This window comes from Phaenicophaeus curvirostris, chromosome 12 (genome assembly GCF_032191515.1).
Source record: "Phaenicophaeus curvirostris isolate KB17595 chromosome 12, BPBGC_Pcur_1.0, whole genome shotgun sequence".
NCBI lineage: Eukaryota > Metazoa > Chordata > Aves > Cuculiformes > Cuculidae > Phaenicophaeus > Phaenicophaeus curvirostris.
This window is the reverse complement of record NC_091403.1, coordinates 17,563,050-17,575,540: the sequence shown is the minus strand read 5'-3', so window position 1 is coordinate 17,575,540 and position 12,491 is coordinate 17,563,050. Positions and strand designations below refer to the sequence as shown.

The following is a 12,491-nucleotide window of genomic DNA, read 5'->3' as shown; positions in this document are numbered from 1 at the left end:
AGACAGTGACGCAATCTAATGAAGTATTCACTTTTCAACACATTCTCTAAAAAAAACTTCTGTTTGGACCCTCTTTAGACCATTCCTGTACTGGCATTTTTGATGTTTTGGCTTAACTAAAGCAGTCAGAGGGTTTTAGTGGGCCACATTACTCTAATCTAGGAAAAACTTAAAGTGCATGTTTTGCTCCAGGCACACAAGCAGTGCCATAGAAATAATTGGGATTTAAGCATGTACTTTATATTAAAAGCAACTGCTCAACTGTTTTCCTGGATCAAGAGCTGCGAGTCTTAGAGATGCCATGGTTTCTATGACAACTAAAGTGTGATATTACATGAAGGATTATGATTTAAAGGACCATTATTAGATCTGGCCTTTTCAACTGACATGGTCCTAGTTTATCCTGTAATTACCTCACATATAAATCTGCTTGTCATTGTGGAATCACTGAGCCCACAACCAGAAAGGACAGGCTTCAGCAGACCAGGCTGAAAACAAGCAAAGGACACTGCTCCACTCTCTATTTCTGTAGATTTCAAAGAGAAAAAGTAAATTCAGACTCAGGGCTGCCCTATCCTTTGAGGTGTGGCTGCAGCCCAGGTGCTTGCTGATGGCTGAGGGATCCTACAGCTGCAGTGCAAGACACCAAGAGCCAGATAGAGAGAGTGGCAGCGAAGGTGGTGTGAGCCCACACTCCTTCTTCAGAGCCCTCGCAGCTCTGGCACTGTTCCCTGCACCCACGACCTGTCCTACAGGCCTGGCTTCACATCCTGTTGTGAAGTTGCTAACAAAGCTCTAGTACGAGCAGGTTTCACTTCCACAATCACCCTCCTCCTACCCAGCAGTGATCTCTGCCGGGTGTTGCTCCTCTCAGCCCTGAAGGCTGTAGAAGCTCCACTCCACCCTTGCTTTCCAATTAACAGATTCTCCATTTGGCTCAGTTGCAAGCATGTTTGACCTCTTGGAGATGTCCTCTATCTAGCTCCATGGTCCTGAGTGATCTCTACGAACATAACCACAAAGGCATTTCCATTCCTTGGGAGCAGGTGCCAAAAGCAAACACACAGTACTAAGAGCTACCCTGGGCCAGCTAGTCTGGAACAGAGTAGGAAATACCAAGAAGTAGTAAACTCTCCCACTGACCTTGGTATAATAACAGCAGCCTGCTTTTTAACTGAGAACTATCAAACCCACCCCTCCAGCCCTCCAGCAGCTGGCTGGCTGCAGCGTGTTCTCCGCTGCCCCGTGCTGTTGCCTGGCTTCGTCTCAGCCACTCGCAGCCGTTCTGGGTAGGAATATTGCCTCCTCTGTCTCACTGTCTCCTTTTCAGACAGCAGCCTGGCTCTCAGGCTGCTCGGCATCTGGGACGCATGGATTCACCTGCTGTTTTTTCAGGCAAATGAGAGCCAGCATGGCAAATTCGTGCAATGGCCCTTTGAAGTCCATGGCTGGCTTTGTAGCAAACAGCTTCCTCTCAATTAGGACAAATGCTTCACCAGTGAGATTAGTGCCACGGCTCTTGTGAAGTCATGATATTCTTCATAAATAAAATCAGTGACTATAAATAGCCAGCACAGCTTCCATCCTATGAGATTATGAGTTTCTTCTCTGCAAAACAGATGAGCTTACTGAGAGATAATTTTGTGACGGCCAGATAGCTTCAACATAAGATTGAGTCCATCATCATTAGTCCAATTAAAGCTCTTTTTTATCCCAGTAAAATAACTGATGCGCTGATAAACTGCCTCAGTTCATTGTTACTGCAATATCCACAGCTGCTCTGAACACATCCATGTAATCAATATGGGCCACTAAAAGGTTTCTAAATGAGTTAACTCTTCCAGGAACCAGCCAGATTTTGAAGGGACCATTTGCTTATAAAATCTCATGCTTTTTGTCCTGTGTTTCTTTTATTTACAGAGACATTAAGTCCAATCAGGAGCTGATCACACACAGCCGAGTAGAACATAATAAGACTGTCGCATGCTATTATTGTAATAGGAGTTAAGCGAGGGAACCTGGCCTTGAGGCTACTTTTCCCATATAAAAAATACTTAACCTAACCTGCATCATTCTGACAGAACTAGGTTAGGGCGTGACTACACGTGCAGTTACATCGGCAGAGCACAACGTATGGTGAGGGATGGGAGAAGGGTAGCCAAAGACAGCTCAGCATCTCCCAGAACAGCCTTGGTGATATGATCAAAAGGGCCTTTTTTGCTACCATGCTGAGCTGCAGGCCACCATTTAACACAACCTGGGTCTCTAGTCTCCCTGTTTATTTTCAGCGGCATTGCCACCCCTCATTCTGCTGCACGTGCAAACTACTGTGCAGCTCCCAGGGCAGCAGTGAACTGAGCTCTTGTTTACAGCCATCAGGTTCCTGTGCCACTGTCTGGGAGAGATTAGAAACATTCCCAGAACACATGACTGTATGCACACGATTTTCCCTCTGTATGTTTCCTCCATGTAGTAAGTCATAATGTGACCTTAGCATCAAACTCTGTGAAGTCACCCTTTTATCTAAACACATATTTTATCCTAAAAAGCTTGTTCACAACAGCAAGGGACCACCAAAGGTAGAGTCTGAAGATGAAGAGAGTGAGTCCCTAGAAAGCTTCCCATTGTATACTGAGTGTGACCTTGTGGTGTGGGATACTTCTGTTGGACCATTTGGGTCATCTGCCCTGGATCCACTCCTCCCAGTTTATACACCTGCTCACTTGTGAAACACAGAAAAAAGAGGAAAGTCCTCGGCATCCTCATAAACTGCATCTCTCTCACACCAGAAACTAAACACTGCCTAACCACACACCAAAACACTATCAACTCTATTCCCACACCTCACTTAAAATCCTGCAGTCACCTAGAAGTACAGCTGTCTAGAAGAAACTTGATTCTATCCCAGTTGAAATCAGGACAGTAAGCCTGCATGCACTTCTTGGGGCAGGCAGGTAGAGCTTTTGTTCATGGTTGCAATGAAAAACCCCAACTAAAACTGCAAAGCCTTTTAAAAGCTTTGTTAACCTTCTATGAGACAAATGTTTTAACTTCATACTTACTCATGCACAAATCTCCTTTTTGAATCCAACACTTTGATTCCATGCATTTGCTGCATTCTGGAGACACAGTTTTTCTAGCAGCTGCAGATGCCCGTGCAAAAGCAATCACTCCTGCCTGATGCCTGCAGCGTTACATGAGAACTTCACAGCGCAAAGTGCAACTGCTGTGTCTCCTCTGAAAGTTCACTCCAGGCAGCCATACACCAAGCAATAATGCTGGCTGCTGTATAAGCATTAGAGGAGCTACAGAGAGATATTTTCACATTTAAAATTAGTCATCACATACTTATAACCTATTATGGGGGCTAGGGAGTGAATTCTTCTTGACCTAAACACAGCTTTCTGCCTTGTTCACCTGTCCATTGCCATCAGCTGCTGATATTGCCACTAGAAATGCAAAAAGGCAACTCTGCATTTCCCACACTGAAACACAAACCTCTAATAAGTTCATCTTGAATTGTGCCTCAAAGACTGGGCAGCAGTGGTAGGAGGATGCATAGTTTTACATAAGTTGTCAGAATCCCTTTGGAGTTCCCATCTGTCTGACTTTCTAATTTGTTTTTTTTTTGCAGCTGAGACAGCTCAGATGGGATTTAGCTAAGAACACGTATCCTGAAGCTGGGTTCTTTCCACCAGGATACCAAGATGGAACCTGCATAACAGAATTTATAAACTGCAGAGCTGTAACTCAAGCCCAATGTCTCTTCTGCCTTCAGATAAGGAGGACAACCCAGACCTGGACCCTGGAGCCAGAGTGCTCCTGCAGGGACTCAGCAGCAGCTCCTTACTGCCAGGTACAGCTGCAGGGGGCAGCTGGCGACAGGGCTCCAGCACTGAGCTTTTTGGGCTGGCTCCACCTGGTTGGTGGCTCTGGCCACCTTGGCACTTGGCCATTCCTGTTGGTCCTGGTACAGTTCAAAAAGACTCTGTAGCTATAACAGGTGCTCAGCACCGGGGTGGGGGGCGTTTGTTCCTTTTTTATTTTTGGTTTTAAATCTCTTTGGCGGTTGGTTACAAAGGCTTTGTAGTCCATGAGAAGCACAAGGGCCACTACATTGCTTCAATTGTAGAACTCTTCAGTTGAAGAACAGCCCCATCCAGGGAAGTGAGCCAGATAGCTACATCTTCCAAATAAATACTTTGTGGAGGCTGCATCACTCTCCGATGTTTTGAAATTTCCAGTGGACCATATCAGTCATGGTGAAGTGAGAAGCGGTTTTTAAACTCAACCTTTCCTCAAGGAGCCAAACCTCATCTGTGATGGGGATAGCGTCTTCTGTTTCAAAACTCACACGTGTCAGAATCTTTTTGGCTCCTATTACAACATGCATTGCCTAAAAAGAATTACTTGATCCCTGTTGTTTCAGTTAGTTTGCTCTGTGTGCCTGGCAGCATTTTGCAGTTTCCCTCTTTCTCCGAGACTGTCAATCAGTTTCCCCTGTTGTTTGTGGGTTTTTCACACACAACAAAGAAAAGGAAAACTTTAAAAAAATAAAGGAAAATGTGGTTAAATCCACCTAAAGCAGCTGGGAAGCTGTGTAGTACCAAGAACTCCTCTAACTTTTTAAAAAAGTGATTAAATTTCCAATTTACCATCCCTGTTTAGCTGTACAAGATAGTCTGCAATAAAACTTAAGAGCGCAGGTTCTCAAACTATGACTGTCGGGGGCAAATTTGAAATCAGCTGAGGAAACACAATTTCATCTCTACTCATTCAATGATGCATAGATACATTGATTAATGTGCATAAGAAGTCAGCGATCAACGTCCCTTCTGCTTAGCACTTACTTACATTTTTAGAAACACAAAACTGGGTAACCTTTTTTTAGGACAGAAAAAACCTCATGCAGTTATCAAGACAAGAAACTTAGAACTTTTGGGTTGTTTTTTCTCCCAGTAATTCTTACTTAGCTCTACTACTTATAGACCTTCAGCTTGATTTTTGTTGGTTTAACCAGTTGTAGGCTCACTGCTCCTCAGTCCCCAAAAATAAGATCTGCACCCATCCAAAGAGACCACCTACTTTCAGCCTTTCTCTCCCAGCAGTGCAGGACGCTGCACTGGACATCCATCTAATTCAACAGGCTGCATCAAAAAGCTGAGTTACAGGAAGCTACATAGCACTTGAGAGGAGAAATTACCCCATTAAACATTTCAGTGATAATATTCATCGCCATTTACAGAAAAGCCTGCCTCAAGGAAGACTATCCAGCACATGGAGAGCATCCGTCTAGATGAGGATGGAGCTCGTAGTATTTTCTGTGACTTTTATGTCTGTGAGTAGACTCGATGTTTAATACAAACAGCTTGCTTCAAACACACTTACTCATAAGCAAGTGCCATCTGCATCGCACATTTGCTCTTCATAGAATGATAGAATCATAGAATCATAAAATAACCAGGTTGGAAGAGACCCACTGGATCATCGAGTCCAACCATTCCTATCAAACACTAAACCATGCCTCTTAGCACCTTGTCCACCCGTGCCTTAAACACCTCCAGGGAAGGTGACTCAACCCCCTCCCTGGGCAGCCTGTTCCAGTGCCCAATCACCCTTACCATGAAAAATTTTTTCCTAATGTCCAGCCTAAATCTCCCCTGGTGGAGCTTGAGGCCGTTCCCTCTTGTCCTGTCCCCTGTCACTTGGGAGAAGAGGCCAGCTCCCTCCTCTCGACAACCTCCTTTCAGATAGTTATAGAGAGCAATGAGGTCTCCCCTCAGCCTCTTCTCCAGGCTAAACAACCCCAGCTCTCTCAGCCGTTCCTCATAAGGCCTGTTCTCCAGCCCCCTCACCAGCTTCGTTGCTCTTCTCTGGACTCGTTCCAGAGCCTCAACATCCTTCTTGTGGTGAGGGGCCCAGAACTGAACACAGGATTCGAGGAGCGGTCTCACCAGTGCCGAGTACAGAGAGAGAATAACCTCCCTGGACCTGCTGGTCACACCGTTTCTGATCCAAGCCAAAATGCCATTGGCCTTCTTGGCCACCTGGGCCCCTGCTGGCTCATGTTCAGTCGCTGTCAACCAACACCCCCAGGTCCCTCTCCTCCAGGCAGCTTTCTAGACAGACTTCTCCTAGTCTGTAGCTGCACAGGGTTGTTGTGACCCAAGTGCAGGACCCAGCACTTGGCCTTGTTAAACCTCATGGCATTGGACTCTGCCCAGCGGTCCAGCCTGTTCAGATCCCTTTGCAGAGCCTCCCGACCCTCCAGCAGATCGACACTTCCACCCAGCTTAGTGTCATCTGCAAACTTGCTAAGGGTGCCCTCGATGCCTTCATCCAGGTCATTGATAAAGACATTGAACAGGGCTGGACCCAGCCCTGAGCCCTGGGGAACCCCACTTGTCACTGGCCTCCAGCTGGATTTCACACCATTTCCCACCACTCTCTGGGCCCGGCCAGCCAACCAGTTTTCCACCCAGGAAACTTCATCACAACCCAGGGGAAAGCAACAGGAAGAAAAAGGAAAGAGCTTGGTAATGCCTTCACCCATCAAGGACATCTTAACATCTTGATTTGCCCTCCTGTGGGCAGCAGACCAGGGGAGGGTGAGGAGGAGGAGCAGCTCTCAGGCCCAGGTATAGTCAGTCCCACAGCGCTAACCAGAAGATGGCGTAAGAGGAACAGTTTTCAAAGGAAATCCGAGCCAGCCACTGTGGGACCTGTCTTCCAGCCCCTCAGGAGCTCCCAAGGAGCTGAAGCTGGACTGGAAAGCAGGGAAGGTGCCCGTGCAATGGGAGACACAGGCGGTGAGTGGATTTAGCTGGTAAATTAACAGGATATTTTTGCTCTCCAAAGCCAGTTTGCTCTGGGAATTGGACACGTTCTGAAAAATCTGTAAAACATAAGTACAAAAAGGAAATAACATCTGAAAATCTTTTGGGGAAGGAGGATAGAAAATAATTCCTAATGTCCTTAAGACATCATGGTTGGTTCTCAGAAGGCTGTGCAAACACTACACTCTTGGTAGGTATCTCCGCAGAAGAAGTCAGCGGCCATCAGGTAAACCTGGAGCATCCTTATTAAATCATTGCAGCTACTATGGATCAGGATTTATCCAGAGGAGACAAAAAAATCTGGACTTCAGAATATAATTCCCTCTGAGTTGCCATGATTCTTTCCTTCTCCTACCAAGCTGATGTGTTACTTCAGGTAATATATCTTGAACTAAGCTGAACTTCAAAGTTCAAGCAAAGAGTACTATTTCAAGACAAATGCTTTATTAATTTAAATCACAACAATTTTCTTGTTCAACACCTTGTGAAAATCACATGGTATTTTCAGTGTGCGATTAAATATCCCTCATAATTTCACTGTACTTTAAAATCTACAAGATGCTTTATATTCTGGAAAAGCATCTAGAAGTCTTTTGTCTTTCCCTTTTCCTGAAGTTCATAATGCCTTCATCTGTTTGCCAATATTTGCTTTGGCTCAGGCTTACATGGACCAAGGAATTAATTCTGTATGACAGTCACACAGAGATGTGGTGATGAGTTTTGCCATCTAAGTGCAACACAGGACACAGTTTGATGTACAGCTTCCAGCGCAGATCCACTGGCAATGGTTACAAATTGATGGTGTAAAAGGAAAATCTGTTCACATTAATGTTCCAAATCTAATCTATTCCATCTGATTAAACTGCCACATTTTGACAGGGGAAAAACTCACACACAGTTTGGAGAAGCAGTGACACTCAATTATCCATGATTTATTCCCCCATTTTGTATTCCAATTATTCCACTTTTTCCAACCAATTTTCAACAAGGACTCCTAGGAACTGTTCAAATCCACCCCTATCTTATATATGCTAATATATTAAATGCTCAAAATAAGAAGGGCTTTATAGGAATGCTCCACATTAGCTGTTAAACTGGGATATTTCATACTACCTCAATAACTAACCTCCAGTTAGTTACTCAGCCTCCAGTGGCGCTTCTACTCCTTCTGGGCCCTCTCCAAGGAGATCCAAATGGCCTCAGTGCCAGTCACAGCCCAGACTCTTGAACTCACTACCACTTGGCTGTCCACATGAACACCAAGGCCACACAGGTGGAAGAGTGCTCAGCTCCATGGAGGAACAAGTCCAACAACCTCTGGAAGCTCCCTCCTCTGCACTGGTGGCATTGGATCATTCTCAACCCATCTGACACTTTGAGAGGATGCTTTCTAATCTCACGTCCTGGGCAGTCCTGCCCTAACTTTAGTGGTGGGGTTGGGTCTCTGGAAAGCTAGGCAGAATGACGTATCTCCAGACGGAGATTATATGACAAGGAAGGCAGTGTTACAGACTATTTTCCTCTGTACATCACATGATGGCCTTGGTACCTGGGATCCATCTGTCACATTCATAACCAAGGCAACTGCTTGGCAGACTGCTGCAGTGCTCTTCACATTGGTTTGATATTAACCTTTTATAGTAGTGATTTAGCTGCTGATGGCCTATTGCTTCTTTTGCATAATATAGTAAAAAAGGTTTGGAAAATATCCTACCAACGACCAAACTCCGTACCATTTCAAATGGGTTTTGGCAGTCCTACTTTACATAAACAGTCCCAAGTGTCCCTGTTTTCCTCTGCAGGGAAACGCTTGCACCAGAGGTGTGTTTATAGCACAGGGCCCCTAATGACAGAGTTGAGACGGAAGACTCACACTAAAGTCTTCTCTATCACACACTAGCAAACAGTTAAAGAACCTCTCTGAACACACAGTAGGTAACCTGTGGGAGAAGAAAGCACATGATCAGCTGTGAGCTGCAGAGGAGGAACGAGGGCCAAGAAGAAAGACCGAAAACAGCCTCTGGGTAGGTTCTCTAGGGAGGCTTAAAACTCCATCTGAGGCACCTAAGCACTTTTAAAACACAGGCTCAGTCTCTCAGCGGCTCACCACAATCAACCTGTGGTTCTTCTTGGCCAGTTCTTAGTCATGAGGTTTTTTTCTCTCCTTGGATCTGATTTTGCTGCTCAGTGGTTAACTTTAATGCTTGATAGGAGAGTTGGCCATGAGCCATTTCCCATGCCACCTTCTCCAGGCAGTCTCCCTGATAAACCTTGAGAGTATTGAAAGGCAGGGGTGAGAGACAATCCTGCATAGCTTCAGCTGTGGGGTTGTTCTACCGCCTGCATAGAAAAGGCAGCAGGGACAGAGTTTCGTGGTTCACGAGGCTCACCAAAGCGTGCAGCATGCCTCACGGGGACAGCTGGCTATGTCACCGCTGATCTTTGCCCTTCGACAGCTCCCCTCCTGTAAGTCATACAGAGAAACAGCTGGCTGGGAGGCAGCTATGAATATCTTACAAGAGGAGCAAACACCAAGGCATGCTAGATAGCACCTGTCTCCAAGAAGCTCAGAAAACCCCTTCAGCTGAGCGAACACAAGTTCCAGTGACCTGTGAACTAATACAATGTTCTGATGCCGCACTGAAAGTTCTCTAGTACAGCTGATCACCTTCTCAGCTTTTTTTTGAGGGTAAAAGCATTTAATTTCCTGACAAACAGAAGGTAATTTCACCACCACCTATTCCCTGTACAGCATCTCTTCACCACAAGAGTGCACTCTTGCCGTTTGCACTGGGCTCATCCCCCTCCTACTGCAGCATCAAGGTAACATCATCTTAAATCTAGAGCTGTCTTGTGCCAAGTGCCTTTATCACAGCCTTTGATCATGCCTGGATCATGATCATTTACAGCATGCCAAATCGATGGGATAGTAACAACATGCCTTTTGACTAGATTTAAGATGGGAATTGTTTCTTAGTGCACTAAAAGAACATTGTTAAATATCCAGAAAAACTGCCTTTAAAGCAATATAGTAGTTCTTTCTGGTCAACTTACTTTGGTTTCCTTACCACAGTAGCCTTTCCTCTATCATACTAACAACAAAGGAAAAACCACACTAGCAGTTTAACTCACAATTCCTTACCAGGTGCTGGCTAGGTCTTAGTCAATATTGTGAAGGAGTTATTCTGTAAATGAATCTTTTCAGCTGACAATCTCAAAGCCTGTCTCTAGGGGTTAGGAAACCAGATGAATATTAATAACACTATATGAAGCATACATTTGATATTATACAAACTCTTGTAAAACAAACACTTTGAGCCCCCTGTGTAAACTGGGCAAAAGGAAAGGCAATAGAAATAGAAACCTCCTCAGATTCTCATTTCTAAACAAAGCTGTTTCATCTTTTTGTGGATTTTGGCTCTCTGAGCTGTGCTTGTTCACTCCTGCTCTTGCCCTGCATAGCTGGGCAAAGAGTTGGGAACCTAAAGAAAAGGATGATCGGAATGTTTCCTGCTTTGGTCAAAGAACATTCTTGCTGCGAACTTATCAATTAACCAGAGCAGCATAGCTGACCTCCAGACAGGCTATTTCATCTTTCTGGAACTTTAATGCTGCCTTCCCAGAAACCACTCCCTCTGGGAATGATCTTGTTCTCCACAGAAGTATATGCATCACTGCTGGTATTTCCACAGTTTCTCAATCACTGCTACCCTCGAAAGAAGCCAGTATAAACTCCGAGTAATCTCAGTTAAGACACAAAGGCTCTATAGATTATACACTTACTCTTGATCTTTTCACAAGCTGACAAATGTTTGCACTGTTTCGATTTACAGCCCCACTGCACTGTTAGACTATTTGTAAGGTCTGACTACCTAATACTTCAGGAGACTGTCTGGTCTAGAAGAAATGCCAGAAAGACAGGGGCCCAGACAGCTGGATCGTCTTCCCAGCTCTGTCACAGACCCTGCACGTGAGACCTTGCCCCAGACATATGAGGCCAAGCAAGTCACACAGTCTGCTGGTGCCTCTCTTTCATTCTCATCTGTCGCCCATCTCACTGAGATTGCCAGCTCTACAGAACAAGGGCTGCTTCTTACAATAAATCCATTCAGGATCACAGGTGTGGTTTCCAGACACAACTGCCGTACCATAGAAAACGTGAAAGCAGAGCTCAGCGATGCTGCAAGGCTGCCTACAGCATTAGGCTGGTGAGGACCAAGAAGCCCTGCCAGAGGGACGTGTCAAGGGCAGAATTCATGAGCAGAAAGTTTGTTTATCTGAATGTCTAAAAGCAAATGAGAGAGCACATTACAGATGTTGAATTCTCTTCAGAAAAGGCTGATAACTACCATGTAACACATGCTATTGTGGATGAAGGACAGGCAGCGTAGTCACTAAAATGATCTAATACTGGAGGCTGACCTAGGGAATGATCCAGTTTCCTAATGACCTCAAAGGATTTTTGTTTTCAACTCCTTAAAAATAAAGGAGGGAACACATCTTGCAGAAGAAAGAAGAATTAAACAGGGAGATAACTTATCAATGCCTTTGGTTAAGTGGATACATGTTAGAGTAAAAGACTTACTGTGATGAGGGGTGGCTATAAATATGGAGCAGTTTGGGATGTGAAAACAGGCAGGATATTGGTGCCAAGTGGTGGCATTCCTACTAGCAAGCTTCTGCTTCTTCAATAGTTTCTGGATCAAAAAGGAAAATAGGGCAACAGAGAACAGCACTTCTAGAAAAACACTAAAAAAACCCCTCACATAGGCTGCGGTGGTCAAGATTAAGAAATATGAACGAGAGTCTGATCCCAAACCAGGCAGATACAAATATATCCCCCATCTCATGCAGACAGTTGATTACTAACAACTCTGGGCAGGCAGGGACTAGTCACCAGAAAAGAAAGTCAGCCTTGAATTTAAGATTGGCCCTGGGACAGAGAAGACAGTTGGGCAGCAAGCCTTAGGCAGGCCAGGAAAAGCCCAGGTGCTTTAATGAAGATCCAAACATAGCAGCTGGGCATCCGAGTCCGTGATTTATGAGGCTTTCCCTTGACAGAAGGGCTCTATCAGAGCACTTCCCTGGGCTTTTGTGCACGGGGAAGTCCTTGGTGCCTGCTGGCAGAAGCTCCGAGAGACAGGTCAGAGAGCTTCGTGTCCGCTCTGACTTTTCTGCTTCCCTGGTTTCTAGGAGAGCCAAGGAAGACAAATAATTTACGGATCCAGGTGCTCCACTGCCAAACAACACAGGACAGAATTTGTCCTTGCCTCAGCTACCTCTGTCAGTAATTGATGTTGATATCTTCTTAATCTAGATGGGTAAGGAATGACCAGGCAGCAGAGAGAGCTCAAAACCTAGCTGTTTTTTTTTCTTGCAACCCAGGTCTAAGAGACTTCCCAGTCCTCCTCTGGCCCCTACAGCAGGTGGTTAAAACAGAGTGCAAGCAATGAGTCATACCACTAACAGCAGAAGAATTGCATTCATTATTTACCAGTCTCGAGGGTCTCTGTGCTGCTTGGAGACAGTTTGCATCTCCTATCAATCATTTAACACGTCCCGGTTCACTGCAGTTACATATGGCTTGGAGCACGGATCTTGTCCAGAAGAATCTCTCACTTAGTGCTCTTTTTGTACAGCCTCCTCCCTGGTCTC

General features: G+C 45.1%; 1 long non-coding RNA gene across 1 annotated transcript in view; it reads right to left on the bottom strand.

Annotated features, from left to right (window-relative positions):
* LOC138725746 (uncharacterized) overlaps positions 1-12,491 on the bottom strand; it is a 60,042-nt gene that overhangs the window by 5,944 nt on the left and 41,607 nt on the right. Inside the window, exon 2 of the long non-coding RNA XR_011338295.1 lies at positions 11,422-11,533. This is a non-coding gene — a long non-coding RNA (uncharacterized lncRNA). The remainder of the gene's footprint in view (positions 1-11,421; positions 11,534-12,491) is intronic.